Consider the following 18,378-nt stretch of genomic DNA (forward strand, 5'->3'; position numbering starts at 1 on the left):
ACTCTTTTGCTTGGGGATTATTTGTCAAATACATCAGAGAAAACGGCAAGCTTTATAGATAGAAGCATAATCTATGCCTTGTTTGGAAATTGCACTGATTATTTTCTACTTGCAAGTTCTTTATCTATTCTTTGCTCTTCGAATTCTATCCTTTGCCCAGAGATGCTAACCCTGGTGCATTGCAGCCCCCAGACTTGTTGTTGGCTTCCAGTTGGTTTGGCCAATGAGAAGACAACAGCAAATATTCAGGGGCTTGGCCCCACCTCATGCCAGGAGCTCCTGGACTCCAGGGCTGCTGCTTCACCTGGTGACTCCTTCCTCTGTGACATCTACACTCCTGGGGCGTCCACCCCCTTCCATATCCCTCCTTCACTCTAACCCAGTGAGTTTGCTGACTCCCATTCTTGCAAATAAGTGGATGCACATCATTCCTACACATCCCTGACTTGTCCCTACCTCAGAAGTGGAACTTGAATGAAATCTCACCATTTGAACCACCTGAAGTAAATTCTATCTTCCATGACACTGACATAAATTCTAATGGCACAGGCACAGGCACATAACGATTGTTAACAACTGGTGATTTTAGAATGCTGACTTGTGGTTTGATTATAGTAACGGTATTGCTATTATAGTATTACGCTTCTTTATGTAACAGCACACGGTAGTAGCACTGCGGTAACTGCCCCCCCACCAATGACTATATTAAGTGACGATCACTATTCCTTGCTCTTAACCTTAATTTGGGAAAGTACTGAAAAGCATCCCAACTTTAGAATTAACCACAGATTGGTGAACTCATTAGTGACTTCACCAGTGGTCGCTTTCTCATTAGACCCAGGCTTGCAGCTATAGCTCCTAGCAGCAGCCTCCCACTATTTGCTGTAGGAAATTCTAAGTTTCTGAGACTGCTTCCAAGGAATCCAATATAACTCACACAGTGAGTGTGGTGAGCCTAGAGTTGAGCTAATGCAACCACATAGTTAAAGCCTAAAGCTTCCCATCAGTCTGGGCTGGACAGAGTCAAATCCTCCTAGTCTCTTATTAAAAAGAAAAAATCTGTAGCCACTAGTGCAGCCATCACTGTGAACAGTGTTAGAGCTTTTGTTGCTCGACACCCTGTGACCCAGCTATGCAACCTCTGTCGACAGACACGGTACGGATGGAGGGGAAATGCTCGAAAAATCAGACTTTCCACGCTAACTTATGTCATGACCTCCCTTTTTTTGTAATCGTAATATCAAAATATTCTGAGCAACCTTCAGCTTACAACTGGATTGCCTCAGCCTCAGCAGGCACCACCTGGCCCTGACAAGCAAGTACTGCACCACGGTGAGAAATTCCTCTCGAAGTCAAAAGTCATTAAACAACTGACTGATTAATAAAAACAAATGGCTATTACTGCAAAGTCTCTCTCACTGCCAGACTAAGGAAAACCCAAATCTTATCACTCTATCTCACATAGCCTTCTATTCAGTTTCTAAATAACCACTCAAACTTCCTACTATCTAGTCTTTAGATATGGAAATTCACCCAAGTCACCTATTTGGAGCTAATCAGGTTTTCTACCATCTAGACTTCAAGAAAACTCACTTAAACTTTCTACCAAGTTTTTCAAAGAACCTTACCTTAATTTGATTTACAAGAAATTTCTTCTTCCTGCCCTCACTTTACTTTACCCCCTAGAATGTCTGTATGAGAATGAAAGCCATTAAGTAATAGATAATGTTTAAGGGACTTTATTTTGGTTAATCTTCACTGTGGTAAATATAGTAATATTAGTCTTAAACTTTGTGAATCTATGTACTTGTCTTAACCTTGATAGATTGATTTTTAAAATGCTATAATCTCAACTAAAGGTCAAAAAAAAAAAACAGACTATTCTTAGCAAAAAGGTGATTGTGATCTCAGCCCATTTCATATGCTAATGTCATCCCTCTGCCTGCTTGAAGTGTAAAAAGTGAAACTCTGCTGAAGGCAGGGCAGAACAACTTGCACCCAACTCCCATTCCTGTGTCTTCCTCGCGCCTGCTCCCCTTTTTTCCCTTTTCCCTTTTTCTAGGAATCTCCGCTCACTGACGCCATTCCCTCCTTGAGAACCTGCCTGTTCTGTCCCCCCAATAATCCGTGATCGGGGACAAAGTGTCTCCGACAACCCTGAAAGATATCTCTTTGTGTTCACATTAGCATAATGCTAACACTAGCATCACACCATGGGTCCTGTTTAGTCTTTATCCTCCCTTTTTTCAGGGATTGATACTTTCCTTGCCTCTTGCAGTGGTGTGGGCCTGTGAAACTAAATCATAATATAGATTCCTACATGAGGCAACGAGTTAATTATAAGTCTAAAGCCGGTCAGTCTTTAAAGGAGCTGATCAAAACCACTGAGTCACAAGGGTCAGAAAGAGGTGTAAAGTTCAAATGCAGAAGCAAGAATATCAGTTGGATGGGTTGGAGCAAGAGCAAGTCAGCAACAAATGAAGAGAATTCTGGGCTTCTGCTAAAAAAATGTGTTGTACTTTAGAAACGCACCTTACAAATGTGTTGATATGGTGGATAGATTTTAAAAAATCAAATGATTATTCCCATCATCACAATCCCTCTTGTACCCAGGATTCCTGGGACAAAAATTATTAGTATGCTATGACTGTTCTCTAAGAGAAGCCAAGGCAGCTCAGAGAAGTTACAAATAGTATCTTCCACACAAGCTACACAGTCAGCTAGACAGGTGAGAAGGCCAGAGACTGGCAGTAGTAAAGTGGGGGAGGGGGAAGATAGAAAGGAGGAGGCACAGAGCCTTTAAATCTATGGCAATGTAATCAGCATCAAGAAAGATTGTAAACATAACATGCATATAACTGGATACCTGAAATTACATTTCAATGGATTAATTCCACTGAAAATGTTCAATGTAATTTTAAGGCTTCTTCAGAGATCAGCCTCCTACAATTTTGAGGCTACTTTCCACATAAAACAGCATGAAATACAATCAGAAGAGAGTAAAAGATGACCATAGTTAGTGACTGAAAACACCTTAAATGACCAATCAATTTTCTTTGGAAATATATGTCTGACTATCATAGTTTAAGAGCTTACATTTGTTTTTGTTTCCATGCTTGAAAGTTAGCAATAGAATAATGCAATTTTCCTTGCAATAATAATAGTCTTGCTGTGCCTACTTAATATAAACAAAAAATAAAAATTGCTTGATAATGTGTTTATTTACCTCCATTCTCCTAGGCAGACTCTAAAAAAAATTAAAAAAAGTAATCTAAGGCTAGTCTTTCATGGAAATGTTCTTTTAATGAAAAATAAACCTATTCTAACTAATACTCATTTTAATCAGATTTAGAATTAAGAATCTTTTTTGAATTCAGGTAGTTAAATTTAGATTGTTTCTAAGTACTTAAGCCCAAATAGATTTTTATCACAAGCAGACTGGCTTTAGCGGGGTTGACCCACCCAATTATTGGAGATTCAGAAACACTAATAGAATTTCTCACAAAACAATCTTAATGAACTGCAACTAACTGTAATAACTATTTTGCAAGGTGATTTCTGCCCAATTTAACCACCAGGCGATACTTTTAGGAAGAAGTGACCTTCAAGTTTAATCTTAGAAACTTTCCATAATTCTAGGTCTTTTAATCTCGTGAAGTCCTATCTATGTGGGTAGTCATGCTTTCCTACACCTCAGTGAGGAGTAGCAGATTTGTGTTCTGTTCTCTGGGGAAGACGCAGATCTGTCTAAGGCAGAAAGCACACATGGTGCCTCCCAAGACACGCTTTGCCTGGGATGGAAGGCCATTCCCATTAGGGATGTGACCGCCAGAATTCTGAGGCCGCCACCAAGATTTCCAGCCCAGTGAGTACATGCCCTGTGCAATTCTTTCCCCCTAATTGTGAGCGAGACTTGGGAATATAATGTTACGGCTTCTTCCTCAAGTAAATTGTGTTATATGGCCACAGTGACGGGATAGTCACTCCCGCTGAACCAGGAGAAGCAAATTTGAAATCCATCATTTAATACAAAGAAAAATATCACCTCCCTTACTGTTTTCATTCTTAGTATTTTCACTCTTTTGGAATTTATTTTGCCAGGTGTTCCTACAGGATCAGTGATACCTCAAGTCCTCATCCATTTCCTCTCAGCTGTTGGGGTCTTAACATAATCAAGAGGGCTATGTTCTTTTACATAGAAAGTCTAGCCCCACCTTAATTAAGAAGCTTACATCTCCACCCCCAGCCAAACATGGAATACATATAACACTTAAGAAAATGACTGTATATTCAGCCTTTTTGAAGCACTGCCACTTTCCTTGAAGCCCAATACTGTGATCAGGAGCATAAATATATTGAATTTTTAACATAAATATAAATAACTCCCTATAAAGTCAAAAGCCTAGGTCTGGTTTTGGTCCCCAAAACCACCTTGCTCCCGGCTTGTGCAATCCAGTAAACTCTTTTCCACTTGCAGCTCAAACTGGGGTCTTTGTGTTTCCATCGACCTACACAGAAGTCAGGGACCCTGGGATGTTATGCCCTGTTGTGAGCTGGCACACTCTGGAGAGAACCACACAGCAGGGAAGTGTGGGTAGCTTCCATAATTTCAAAAAACTGAATTCTGACAAAAGTCACATGAATTTTTTTATCATGTTATTTTATATTGAGGTAATATCAATATAATTTCAATTACAGGTATGTTACAGAGGTATGTTACCACATCACACCCACCACTAAAGCAACCCTAGTCTTCCACCTTGATCCACTGAGCCCCTTCCTCCCTTTGCTCCTCACTCCCCCCCTTTCCCCTCTGGAAGCTTCAATACTAGTCTGATTTCTTAGGTTTATTCTTGGTTTTGTTTTTTCTGATCCTTTGTTTTGTTTCTCCATATTCCAGCTGGTATTTGACCTTTTCCTTCGGGCTTATTTCACTTAGGACAATGCCCTCCACTTCCAATGGGCTGGGAATGTAGACTCATCCAGTCCCTATAGAAATCAGTAAGGAAGTTCCTCAAAATAATAATAATCACATGCATTTAAAAGAGAATCTCAAACTGAAGAAATGATAGCAGCCCATATGATTTTTTTACACATCAGATACTCTGATTTTTATAGCCTGTGAGCAGACGACCCAGTGGACTCCTGATTCACAGGAGAAAATAAACTGATAGTGTTTCAAGTTGCTAAGTTTGACTTAATTTGCTACAAGGTGATAATAGCAAATTAATACAGAAAGTGTGAGAAGAAGGAGGATGGTTGGGATCTTGAATAATGTTAATGACTCCCCTGTGCTATGTATGCAAAATATTTGGATTTTTTCACAGTTGCCTTTGCACAAGTCCTTATGACAAAGGACTATTGCATTGTGGGTAGGAGAATGGGTCCTAGAGTCAAGTACAATAGTTTCAATTCCTATTCTGCCATTTAGTGACTGTCACTCAAATAATAAATTAAACTCTTTGTGCCTCAGTTCTTTCATTTATAAAACATAATAATAGTCCTTTGGTACTACAGAGATTAAATGACCTAATCCATATAAAGTGGCAAGCTGGTCACTGAGCAAACATGCAGTAGAGTTGTTTCTATTCCTCTGATGCCCACCGTAGGCATGAGGGCTGTCTCTCCAACACCAGCATAACAGAGTTAGGAGACGTCTGTTGCAGAAATAGAAATTCCAAAACACTGTCATTTGGGTAGTGAGGCATGCTGTGATTTGAATCACCCATAAAATCATCCAAAATCTGCTTTGTTTTCCTATAGCACACCACATCTCCAACCCCACCCCTCACCCCCCAGCCCTAAGTGAGCACAAGCTTCAGCCCTCGCTGGGAATCCAAAGAGTAAAGTTGCCCTTTCTCTCCTAAGCTATATGGCAGTGGACAGGCCTCGCTGTCAGAACCACATCTCTAACCAGGATTAGACTTTATTGACCCAGAGGGTTCCTGAGGTTATGGACAAAGTTCATGCTTCCCCTAGATTATGGACAAAGTTCATGCTTCCCCTATGGTTCTGATCCCAAAATGACAGGTAGGACTCACTAAAGTCTCTGAGGAAAGAGATGTACATGTGTGAGAAGTTAATTAGATTCACCTACCTGCGATGCTATGACTCAAGCTCAACACTTCAGGTCAATCTGCAAGGCCTGAGTGTCCAAATACATTATGAATGTCTTCTAAGAAAGTCATTCTAACACTTGCTGTACATTTTCTCTGGGCTATTTCTTGATAAATTTTTTTACCACAGCCCAAAAAATCATCATTAAATACAATACACGTCAAATCAGAAGAATAATTTCAGGCATTCTCTTAAATTGACTTAACTTTCCTGAACTAAGCATTTTATTTTGTTGAGGTATATCATAGAGATCACTAAAGGCTGGATTCCCATTTTTCTAATTCAGTCCCCTTTACATGCCTCCCCAGGCCTTTCCCCTTCCCTCTTAAAAGGTATCCCTTATTTTTCATAGTTCAACTCAAACCCCACCTCCCACCCTTCCAATCTTTTTGTATACAAATAATAATGTTATGTTTACATTATAACATTTTGCTGTGTGCCAAACATTGTCTTTTGTAGGTAAGTGGTTAACTTTTGAGGTGCGTAGCTTATTTACCTCAAGTATATGTAGAAACTCTTCTATTACAGCAAACCTGCTCTATGCTCTTTAAATTTTCAGCACTTAGCATAGTGTCTTCCCCAGTAAGAACCTTGGTCTTCATCCAAATCTAAAATCAAGATAGCATTTGGCTTGGAAGAAATGCAAGTCTTGGTTGATTGCATACAATAAATGAGTATTTGATTTATAAGTACACAATTCTGTATTCATTTACAATAATTGAAATATCTCAAACCTATGAAAAGAAATTCATTCATTCATGATATATTCAACATTATTTATCAAACTAGTACTTATCTACATTTCTACTTAAAAGATACTTACTTGAATCAGATGTAATTTTAGCCTTATACATTTTTTTTTAAGATGTATTTATTTGTGCATACAGAACTGGGATACAGGCCAGAGGTGCAGGGGCGGTGAGAGGACACACCAGCGACAGAGTGGGGAGCAGAACAGGCCGAATGACAAGTATACTGCTGTGGGGAGCAGCGGGCGGGTCAGGAGAGGTCTACCTCGCCATGTTGTCACCTCTGGGGCAGGCGGGGATCCAACTCATGCAGAAGTGGCGTTAGCTTCTTAGTGCTGTGCTTTAACCCACTGTGCCACCAGGGAGGGCCCACCTTATACTATTTCAAATTTGGCAAGATAATGTGTTGATATAAAAAATTAGGAAGTACTATAAGTGAGGGTTAGTTATATAAGAGGTACAAATATTATTTCCAGTCAATCCCTGAAAATGAGTAGTATTTGGACAAGAGGAAATGGGCAAGGGTAAAAGCCGAGAGCTATATAAACAAGACACAGGGGCAGCAGAGGGTAGCCTGTGTGCAGAAAACTGTGGCTTGCATTCTAGATGAAATACTGAGAGCAAAAGCTAAAAGTTAAGTTACAGCATAGTGGCCTCATAGTAAGAAGTGATATCAACGCTTGCCCTGAGTATGGAGGAAAACTGTGATAAAGGAGATTTGATTCCAGAAAAGGAGCGCTGCAACGTGGGGGGGGGGGGGAAATACCACATTAAAAAGAACTGTCTGAGAGGAAACCATTGCCTCCAATCATTAGGATGGAAACAACTGCATTCAATTATAGTGAGCACTATCGAGCTTGTTTTTGCCTTATACCCTCAATAACTGAGGAAAAATACTTACTACCTGAATTTCAAGTAGGATTGAGAAAATGTTGACTAAATATTTTATGATCTTTTTAAAGAAATGTTAGTGGCCCTCCCTGGTGGCGCAGCGGGTTAGAGCACAGCACTAAGAAGCTAAAGCGACTTCCACATCAGTTCAATTCCCGCCTGCCCCGGGGGTGATCCACATTGCGCAGCAGACCTCTCCTGGCCGGTCCGCTGCTCCCCTCAGCAGTGTACTTCATAGATCTGCCTGTTCTGCTCCCCACTGTCTCTGATGAAACCTCTCGTCGCCCTTGAGCCTCCGGCCTGTACCCCAGTTCTGTATGCGCAAATAAATAAATCTTAAAAAAAAAATGTTAGTAATAAATATCACTCTGACATTGTCAATTAAATATATTTGTTGTATGAAAAGATTACCAAAACCATAACTTAGAAAGGAAAGAAATTCTATCTTAGGGCCTCCAGATGGAAACATTGCCTGTCCACAGGATTTCTTGGATTTCTAATCATGAGAACTGTGTCTGATATTAAACTTGTGTTATTTTAAGCTACAAATTTGTGATCATTTGCTACGACAGCATAGGAAAACTATATAATAAATATGCAATAAATACGGCTTTGTACATAAAGATTCAATTCAGTCTGTTGAGTTGTATGAGTTTGAAAGCATATGTGGTCAACCTCTCTTTTTTTTTTTTTAAAGATTTATTTATTTGTACATACAGAACTGGGGTACAGGCCAGAGGCTCAGGGGCGGTGAGAGGCTTCACCAGAGACAGAGTGGGGAGCAGAACAGGCAGATCGACAAAGTACACTGCTGAGGGGAGCAGCGGGCGGGTCAGGAGAGGTCTGCCAGCCATGTGGTCACCTCCCGGGCAGGCGGGAATCGAACTCATGCGGAAGTGGCTTTAGCTTCTCAGTGCTGTGCTTTAACCCGCTGCGCCACCAGGGAGGGCCAACCTCTCATCTTAAAGTAAGGAAATTTCTCACCAACAAGGATAATTTGTTATCAAGTATATCGTGCATATTTTGTGAAAAGATAGCCTTGCTTCTCTCAGAAGGCAATTTCAGTATTTATCAGTCATATGATCTAAAAATACCTCCCATGTCCACCAAAACTCCTTCTTGCCATTGATTTAAGATTATTTTCTCTTGATCATTTCCTTGTGGACATAGAGTGTAACTGTCAACATCCTCTACAAATGTCCTACCAATTCTCAAAGGCACACATTAAATTTGCTGATTTCCTCCAATGACTTTTTTATTTCTACAATCACTTTTATTTCACTTTTGGGGTTCCTTTTTAAATGATTAATACAGGAATCAATATATTTGGCCAGTGCTCAGGCTAGGCTAGAATTAGAAAAAAGATTCCTCACTCACACCTCTTATAGTTACAAAACCATGCAGCTTCAACAACTGTAATGTTTTATGAAATTTCTTAGATTAAGTAAATATTTGTTCAGCTATAATTCTTCTTAGTTGCTTTCAATCTATTTGGATGAAAGCCTATAAAATGCACCTTGTTTGTAAAAATCTTTGCCCAGAGGAATTGTAAGAGAGCAAGAGATAGAAAGCTTAGAAAAAAGGAGATGAGAAATTACACTTAGAATGGAAAGACTTATTTTTATAAAAGTATATATCTTTTCTAGAAATTTCTATAAAGATGCTACTCTAGCTGTAAATGGACAACCTTCCCCAATCAAGGATCTGGTTTTTCTGTTTTCTTTCACATCTCGGCCAACGTTTCAAAAAATCAATATATTTTAGTTATAATTCATAACCCCTCTCTGTGCTGTCATTGGCCAGTTGGCCAGCTCTCTTGCTATCTGAGGTTTTAGGAAAAGTTCTCAGCAATAAAACAGGAATCACAGATCACAATTGCAGAGTATTCAGAAGTCTGCTTGGCTGACTGGGTGGGGTGCAGTATGAGCCAGATGTAGCCAGTGGACTAATGAATGAATTATTACAGTGCATATTCAATAAATACTGTTTTGTACTTGAAATATTCAATTCAAACTGCTAACTTGCATAAGAGTTTGAAAGCCTGTGTGGTACAAACTCCAATCTTAAGGCAAGGAAATTCCTCATTCAACTAGAACTATTTGTTATCAAGTATATCACATATTCTATGATAAAGACAGCATTGCTTCTCATAAGGCAAAGTCAGAGATTGCCTTGGTAAAATCAACTAGATATTTGCCTAATGTTATGTTGTACCCGTAGTGCAAAAAAGTCTTGTGTCCTAACGAACCATGCCATATTCATTAATCTAAGTCTCTGGAGTTCAATATGTGTTCCTCTAAAAGACTATATGGACACCATTTTTTTTTTCTGTAGAATAAATAAAGGTCTTTCAAACAAGTACTTGTGCAAATTATATTTAAATGTCAATTCGGCTAGGCATTATATCCACTTTTGTTTGACAAAAGTAGTTAATAAAACACCAATGTTATTGTTTTAAAGGGATCTGTAGCTATAGTTAATATCTACAATAAGTTGACTTTATGTCAAGAAGACCATTCTTCGTAATGTGGGCAGAATCTCATGCAAACAGATAAAAGTTTTTGAGAACAAAACTGTGGCTCCCTGAAAAAACAAATTCTGCCTGAAGACTGTAACATCATCTTCTTCTCTTTACAGCCTGCTGACTTACCCTATAAATTTTAGACTTGCTAGCCCCCAAAGTCATGCCCGTCACATGTTGCATAAAGACTAGTTTGCTTTCTCCCAGAACTTTTAAGTGATAAAAAACTGTATTTCAAACTATGTCCATACTCTTAGGATTTAGCTACAAAGATGTGTTCTAAATATACTTCTATCTAGTAACATTTGTCATGATCTATTTTCAAAATTTACCAAATACCAAAATAAAACTGACATGATACCTATAAAAGATTTTACATCAATCAAGTGTTCTTAAACTACAGGAATGTGGAAATTAAAAGATGGCCAATGAATTTCGAGATAAAATTTCACCCACCACTCTATTCTTTAGTAGAATAGAACTTTTATGGGATTGCAACTATGAAAAGTAGGAAAAAATAAGACTCTGAGGCTCAAAGTTCAAAATTATAGGCTGCTTTCAGGAAACTGGTTGGCTGAGAAAATGAGTGACCTTCAGAACCAAGGTCTCTTCCTTATCCCAGCTCTTGCCACAGTATTGCAAGTGTCTAGATATCCTCAAGGCTCGGTAAGGGCAAGAACTACAATCTCCACTCATAAAAGCATAGTAATAACAGCCACCTTTTGATAATAACAATTTTAAAAAACAGTACAACAAAACTAAACAAAATAACCAGACAAATATGAACCAGAGACATTCAGCCAGGGAGAAGGGCGGGAGAGGGTACAAAACACGGGCTGGTGGAGCACCAGGGACTGAGTGATCGTGAACTGGTGATGGAAGTTCTCTGGGGGCAACACCTGATGTGAAATATACACAAATAAAGAAATTAAATATAAAAATAAAAAATCAAATCTGTCCAAAAAATAGCACTGCATTTTGAGTGTGCTCTATGTGCCATGTTTCTTTATCAATTATCCCATGCATATAAATTACCCTCCAAATCCCATTAAGATCACTATTATGTGTTATTTTTGTTTAATGTGTGAAAAAAAAAAAGAGCCTTAGAGAAACAATTGCCCAAAGTGACTTCAATTTTATGTTTACTACCTAGAATTTATCAGAGTGCTTAGTTAGTGGTGGGTGTTTGCTAAGTATGTGATGGATGAAGAAATACACGTGCTCTAAATAGAATTGGTGAAAATCATTTATTTAACAGATGAGGAAACTGAAGTCAAGACAGGCTAAGTAAAGTAAGGACTAGCAACCAGTTCTTTTGACTCTTAGGCCTGGGTATCACAGATGAAATATGATATCTAATAGCTGCAGATTTTCTGACCTTTGGTGTCATCATAACATCCCTGCACCAGCTAGCAAGATGTCAGCTTACGGCTATCTCAAAGAGTAGGAATACCTAAGTTGTTAATGTCTCCTTCTTGTCCCCCAACCTGCCCTATGTATGGCCACCATGGTCTCCAACAAAAGTAGATCATTGAAAATTTCAGTCTTCCCTGAAAAAGCAAACAAATAAGCTTATAGCCTCTATCCTATCCCAAGTGGTAAGGTGGTGAGTTATTTCTTTGAGTTTAGAAATCTTGCATGGATGTGCAAGAATGTGCTGGTATGTGCAGAACATGTATGACTTCTCACAAAATATCTGCAAAGATTCCAAAAACTGTGCAATATCCTCTGATTCTAAGACAGCAAATTACAAATAGATATCTTAGGCTTTTTTTTTTTAATAATATAATAGTTTGTTTTTATCTTAGGCTTTTAAATTCCAATGTCTGGAGCAATTTTTAGAAGTCTTAACTAAAAGCTAATTTTTGGTGAGAGAAACTTTCTTTAAAAAACTGAAGGACAAAAGATGAAAGTTATATAACACAGAGGTGAATTAAAAATTCATGGTAGTGCCAGCATGCATCTGCATACAGGGATTTGAAACCAAAACCACACACTCTGAATGTGTATTTTGGGAGAGCATAAAGGAGTAAGTCAGTCTGAAATTGAAAGCAAATTTCTCAGGTTGGAAAAAATAAAAAGCACAAGATCTCACACTTTCAGGAATCCTAGAATTAACAAAACTCCTAGCCTGCTGGAACTTCTGAATTTTCCTAAGCATGCGTTGACTATCCATGTGTCTTGGAGAGGCCGCTAAGCAATGATAACTGTGTAGTCCTGAGGAAATTGGAAGCAGTACAGTCAAATGATTTCCTGTTCTAAATAATAGTTAAACAATGTTTAAGTGCTGAATATAACAACATAATAACATTTTCCAAAACATTTCATATGAATTCCAATAAAATATTTTCTTCCTAAGTTTCAGAATGCACATTGCAAATGTCAGCGCCCTGGCTCCTGGTGCCTCCCCTACCATGGGAGGGACGCTAACTCCCAGTTTGAGAAGGTGCCTTTAGGACACCCCAAACACCAGCCATTCTCTAATAGTAAACACAGGCTCACACTCAATAGTGAATTTACTAATAAATAAGATTTTAGAACTGCATGTCAGTTACCTTGTATCTCACATTTCTCAAGCAGGTGAAGTTGTAATCTAGACAGTTTCTTTCTCCTACCTTAGTTGTATTCTCTTTAAAAGTCGGTAAGAAGTTTTTAAATACAGTGCGGTCTTCCACCAACAGCTCCAGAATGACTGACCGCGAGAGTCCTGCTAGTTCTATGCTATTCAAAACTCAACTGAAAACTTTCAGCACTCATCTGCATATTTTAAAATTGTTTATTTCCATGCTTCTTTCTGACCTGCATCGGCAGAGGTTACTAACATAGTCTCAAAACTGTAGGAAAGGAACCATATTTGTCAAGAACTAGTGTCCTACATGTACATCACATTAGCAAATTTTAAAAATTCCATTTGCAAGTAGAAAATCCTGTTGGCGACATGTTTATGAAGATATTCTTCCCTATACACATTTAAATTGAAAATCAGAAGTGAAAAGATTGTTTTCCATACCTAAAGTTAGAAAAGGAAGTAACTACACTCAGTAAAATCACCACAGAGGGTAGTAAATTCAGTTTTGTCTGTGATATAACAGGTAACAGTGTGTACTAAGTTAGAAGAAGCTGTTACTAAACAGTGCACCTTTAAGAATGTAATATGAGAAAACTACAAATTGATGTGACTGTCTGTGTAGTCAGAATGAACTCTCTAATTAATAGATAAATAGATGACATCAACCCACTAATTGAACAGCTTGAAAACCGCAGGTTGCTTTCTAAGGTCACATATATCAGCTTTGAAAGGGGTGAGGGACTGACATTTTTGCACCCTTCACTGGCTTGGCACAGCCCCCAGCCCTTTGTGGGGAATAGGTAAATTAGACCACTAGGTTGTTCTCTGGAAGACGCAAAACTATTGCCAAGAGGGGTTTATTTGTCTTGCAAATAAATAAGATTTTGAAAATTGGAACAAATAGGATTTTGGATCCTTGGTCTCAAACAAATGGAATTTGTTAGCCCAGAATACAAATGGCTGAGGTCAGAAGAACTAGTAACCAAAGGGAGAGAAAAGAAAGAATGAGATTATAAAATGCCCTTTGACAAATACTTTGCCTCATCTGCTGACTTCTGGAGACTGAGGTGTCTGCTATTGTCTAAGAGTAATTAGTAGGTTATTTCTGGTGGCATGCTAAGACTACAAACCCATTCACTCACTGCAAGCACAAACCAAAGTTTACAAAATTAATAGCATTGTTTTGTAGGTTTTGCCTGAATATTTCGACCTTTCATATGATAGTTTACTGCAACTGTATCAAATATCTGACAGCAGTATTCCCAACAACTGAAATAGGGCAGAGTAGCAATAGAATACTTTTATTTAGCGGTGTTTATTCCTCACATCAAGCCATCTTCCCTAGGGAAAATCCAGAGTGACTATTTTTTTTTTTTAAGCTTTATTTATTTGTGCTTACAGAACTTGGGTATAGGCCAGAGGAGTGGTGGGTGAGAGAATTCACCAGAGAAAGAGTGGGGAGCCGAACAGGCAGATCTACTGAAATACCCTGCTGCGGGAAGGAGCGGGCTGGTCAGGAGAGGTCTGCCACTCCATGTGGGTCAGCTCCCTGGCGGGGGTATTGAACTCGTGCTGCAGTGGCTTTGGAGCACTTCATAATACAGTGCTTTAACCCATTGCACCACCAGGGAGAACCCTGAGTGACTATTTTTATAATAGCGTAACTGAATGAGCAAAGAAGATCCACTCTTGTCACTCAACCTGAGTAAATAAGAGTCCTTATCTATAACAAAAGTCTGTTTCCATAGTCATCATTAATTGAGATAGGTAACAGATAATTCTAACAGAATTTTCTACAACCAAGTATACAGAGAAACCAAACACAGAGAGTAAAGATCTATAAACTGGTTGGCTTCATTGCATCATCCCATTTCCCTTTGTTAAAGTAAAACAGGCTTAATGTATAAAGGAATAATAGCTTCTACTCTGATGAAAAAAAGTTTTACAACATTGAGAAAATTTATGAATTACAAGTTATTTGGTCCTTAAAAGTGAGCCTCCTATTATTTGTCTATTTTCCTTAAGATGGCATTTTCCCATTTCTGAACATTACTGCTGCTGTAGGCCATTCAATAAAAATATTATTTCCTCCCTATAAATGTCTATTCTGATTTACTTTTATATTGTTTCTTTAACCCTGATTTAGTTTGATCCTATGGCAGTGTTTTGAGCTGAAAAGGGCAACCTTACTTGGCATTATACCTGTAAGAATTACCAATGTAAAGATGTCACAGTTTTAAGTCAAGTGCAGCAGTGATTAAAATAAAAGAACAAGAAGAAAAGTGTTACTGAAAAAAATGCACCTTTGAATTATCTAAAACTTAGTAGATACTAGCCTCTGAAACTGAAAGTAAATTGCTTTAACCTACTAGTCAGTATAGGAATAAAATTTGAGTGTTAAGGTATTATTAAAATAGGAATACTACAATAAATGGAAAAGGTTTGTGACCTCTATACTTGTGGTTGTTTTAATGACCAAAGTATGTTATAAAGACAGTTGCAAAATTTCTTTCTAGAACAAAGGCATTTGCTGAAATGTTATGGCTAACAAGAAATGCAACATTTAGCTGAGGAATGACCTTCCAACACCTGTCAGAGGGAAGTAACTGTCCTCCTGTTAACAAAGAAAATTTAATACAGCCAAAATGAACAAAATCAATGAAATAATTTAAAAAGCTTTCTTATACATCTATTCCAACCACAATCACCAGGTATACTGTGAAAAAAATTAGGGAACTGCATAGATATTTCCCACTTAAATATTAAAGGGGATCTTTCCCTTTCTCTCATTCCCCAAAGAAGTGTACACACTGTCAAAGACCCCCAGGCAGCTATCACTATCCAAACTGCCTAAAGCAGCAGTTCATGCACAAGAAGAGTTGTCTGGCTGCCAGCAAACCAAGCTTCATGCTTTAGAGATGGTTTAATCAGTGCTAGATAAGACCATGTACTAGAAAGCATGAAATTCCCCCAAGAAATAAGGATTAACATTTAGCCTTAAGATAAGAAGAAAAATACCAGTGGGGTGACTATTAGCCTACAAAACAATTAGCATTCGTTTCCCAGAACCTAATGATTATGAAAAAAAAAAACTAGGTGTACATTCCCACCCTACAAAACACCCACTGAAGCTTGTAGGAAATATTTGTGCCTTCCGATTGCAATTACCCTGCTACTTCCAAAGCGTATATAATGTAAGCTTTCGCATACACACACACACACAAACACACACAAGAGCACACAACACACACACATACACCCCCCCACACTCATACCATCTCATGTCAAACTTTCTCAAGAAGTATAAAATATAGAAAGCAAAATGAGTAAAAAGGGCAAATTGAGATTCTGGCTAGAGAGAATTTATAAAGCTCTATATCTATGATACAATTGTAATGTAATACTCTAATTAAATGTTAGAGGTAATCACCATTCTCAAGCTTCATAGCAGAGCAGAAGCACTGTAAGCCACAAAGTTGAGTGAAAAATGACTGTAATCTCACTTGTACTTGTGAGCGTTCATTTAGCATTTCTCATGGTGCGATGGAGTCTGCTTCTTGCACTCTAATGACAACCTAATTCTGCCTCTGAATTCTCAGTTCTAAGAAAGTGAAAAAAATGACTTGTAAATGTTGCTTACAGATATCCCTCATGCTTCTTTTAATCTAAAACAATCCCATCTTCACTTTAGAAAACCTCAACCAAAATGTGCAGATAAAAAAGTCCTTTGCAAGTGTGGGATTCTCAGGATGACATAGGCCTATGTGACACACAACAATTAAGTCTCAGGTAGAATTAGTGAAGTAAGACTTCAGGTACTGGAAAGAAAACACTACAATATGAGCATTAACTCCAACAAGAGGTGGGGCAGATGCCCAAACACAAATTAGCCCATTTCCAAGTTTGGTTAATGTTTCTTGTATACACAATAAAGTGATACTTCTGAAAAATAGATAATGATGTTTCTGTATGGCTATCTTTCACGGACAGTGAATGTTAGTCTTCTGCTCTGACGGTTTCTAAACCTTTCGACTAATTTTTTTCTATTTTATCAGACTGTGAAAGAATCTATAAGTAGATTTTTGTAGACTAGTTTGAAAATTCAATCTTTGGTGGTCTGTGGAAGATGACATCAGAAGAGCTTCAGTGACTGTAGGATAGTCTAAAGTAATCCAGAAAGTCACTGGACTTGGATCCTGTGATTTGGGGTGGACACAGAGAACCTCTTGTAGTCAGAAGAGACGCTGACAAAATGCAACTCCATACAACAGAAGGTGGATAGCGAAGGCATCTAGAGATGAGTTCCCAGAGACCCAAAACAGCAATTTAAACCCCTGCTCTGGTCACAGGGCAGGGAAGGAGAGCTGCTTGGTGTGCGCCTCCCTGTGGTGCAAGAGGTGAATTCTCGACACTGAAGCTACATGTAGCCACTGCAGCGCGTTTGATCCCCAGCCAGGGGGAACCGCACAGCATAGCAGACCTCGCATGTTTTACCTGCTGCTCCCCTAGTATTTCTGTCAACCCTCCTATTCTGTTCCCCTCTCTGGCTCCGGTGAATGCTTTCACACATGCCCCTCCAGCCTGTACCCCAGTTCTTGTATGCATAGGTAATTACATACTTTTTAAAAAATAAAAGGAAGTGCATTCTTAACTGTGGGAGATACCTGCAAAGGAATTGTGGAGAGCCAGGTGGGCCAGGTGTTAGTGAAGAAGGCAACTTCAGAACTACTGCACTTCCTCCAGCCCCTCGGGATGTGACCATGAAACATCACTGAAGACCCTGCCCACAGCTGTAACAGGCCTGGCAGCTGAGAAAAGCTGTCAGCTGCACCCGACTGAGCTACCTCCTCCCTGCACCTTTCTCTACCAGTGACTGAACCTTCCAGAGCCCTCTCAACACCCAGACCACTGTTACCTGATGGTACCACAATAGAACAGGATTTTAATTAAATCATCATTTACTAGGTGCTTTCATTACTGTGTATTTAGATTGTTCCCAGCCTATATGTCTTAGAGTCTTCATTACATAGATCCTTTACATCCTATGTTGTTATAATACATTTCCGGTCAAGTTTAAAAAATACTTCAAAGTCAAGGGGTAAGACAGAGAAGAAAACAGGGAATTACTGTTTAATAGGTAAAGTTTCAGTTTTGCTGTCTGCAAAGCATTCTGGAATAGATATGGTGGTAACTGCACAAGCATATAAATATGCTTAATAACACTGATCTGTGAAACTACAAAGATTAAGATGGTAAATTTTCTAATATGTGTTTTTTGCCACAATTAAAACAAGACAGAAAAAATAAAAGGCAGGTATTAGCTGTTTTAGCCTATTCCTATGACTAAAATAAGTTGTGCCTAATTAAAGTCTCTAAAGTTTATTTTACTCTATCTGAAAGTATAAGACACCAAAAATGTAATAGACATGACCTACTACAAGTGTTTTCAAAACTGAAGTTTCCAAAAAGGATCAGCGTACACACTGCACTTTACAAATCTAGCAGCACTACTCACTGTCTCCACAAGAATT

Source organism: Condylura cristata, unplaced genomic scaffold (genome assembly GCF_000260355.1).
Source record: "Condylura cristata isolate star-nosed mole 26May11 unplaced genomic scaffold, ConCri1.0 scaffold00003, whole genome shotgun sequence".
Taxonomy (NCBI): domain Eukaryota; kingdom Metazoa; phylum Chordata; class Mammalia; order Eulipotyphla; family Talpidae; genus Condylura; species Condylura cristata.